We start from the raw sequence: 1,215 nt of genomic DNA, 5'->3' as shown, positions 1-1,215 counted from the left end.
TGGTACATTGGGTAACCCATGGTGTTTGCACCCCTGAGTCACTAGGGAGGGCTCAGGAGGTCTCACCTCGCAACCAGCATGGCCAACTGACCCTGCTTGCTATGATACCTGCTGCTTAAAACTTCCTATTCTTCTTGGAGATGTTTCCATGTCAGCATGTAGACTTGCTACATTTGTTTTAAAAGCTTCTCAAGACAGAATGGCAATTATTAAGAACACAGGTAACAATAAAAGGATGTGGGGGGAAAGGAACACTCATACATTGCTGGTGGGACTGCAATTGGTGCAACCATTATGGAAAGCAGTGTGGAGATTCTGTATGAAACTTGGAATGGACCCACCATTTGACCCAGGTACCCCACTCCTCTGTTTATACCCAAAGGACTTAAAGTCAGCCTACTACAGTGATGCAGCCACATCAATGTTTATAGCATCTCAATTCACAATAACTGGACTATGGAGTCAATCTAGGTGCTCTTCAATCAGAATTTTTTTTTTTTTTTTTTGGCTGTACTGGGGATTGAACCCAGGGCTTTTTGCTTATGAGGCAAGCACTCTACCAACTGAGCTATATCGCCAGCCCCAAGGTGCTCTTCAATAGATAAATAGATAAAGAAAATGTGGTATATATATTTGAAGGAATATTTCTCAACTTTAAAGAAGAATGGAATTATGGCATTTTCTGGTAAATGGATACTAATGGAAATAAGCCAATCCCCAAAATTAAAAGACTAAATGTTTTCTCTGATATGCAGAAGCTAATTCACAATGGATGGGGGGCTCTAGGGAAAAATAGAGTTACTTTAGATTAGGTAATGGGGAGTGAAAGGAGGGGAGGGGATATGGGGATAGGAACGATAGTAGAATGAAACAGATATTATTACCTTATATATGTATATGACTACATGACCAATGTGATTCTATAGCATGTATAATCAGAAAAACGAAAAATTATACCCCATTTACAAATGATATATCAAAGTGCATAAATGCATTCTACTGTCTTGTATAACTAATCAGAACAAATGAAAAAATAAAAAACTTCCCAAGGGCCCACTGTGTGGATGTAACATGATGTATTTGTTCTTCAGCTGAGGAGCATATAGATTGTTTCCCTTTTCACTATGAATAGGAGTGCCACAAAGGATACAATGTACACTCATCCGCATGACAGTTCTAGAGGTATGATTACTAGGTCAAATGGCATGTGTATAA

At 38.9% G+C, this 1,215-nt stretch overlaps 1 non-coding gene across 1 annotated transcript; it reads right to left on the bottom strand.

The window, feature by feature from the left end:
- Positions 1–505: 505 nt before the first annotated feature.
- Trnam-cau (transfer RNA methionine (anticodon CAU)) lies at positions 506–582 on the bottom strand. Its single transcript has one exon. It is a non-coding gene; the product is annotated as a tRNA-Met (tRNA).
- Positions 583–1,215: the final 633 nt, after the last annotated feature.

This window comes from Sciurus carolinensis, chromosome 3, assembly GCF_902686445.1.
Source record: "Sciurus carolinensis chromosome 3, mSciCar1.2, whole genome shotgun sequence".
In the NCBI taxonomy this organism is placed as follows: domain Eukaryota; kingdom Metazoa; phylum Chordata; class Mammalia; order Rodentia; family Sciuridae; genus Sciurus; species Sciurus carolinensis.
This window is presented reverse-complemented; position numbering and strand designations above follow the sequence as displayed.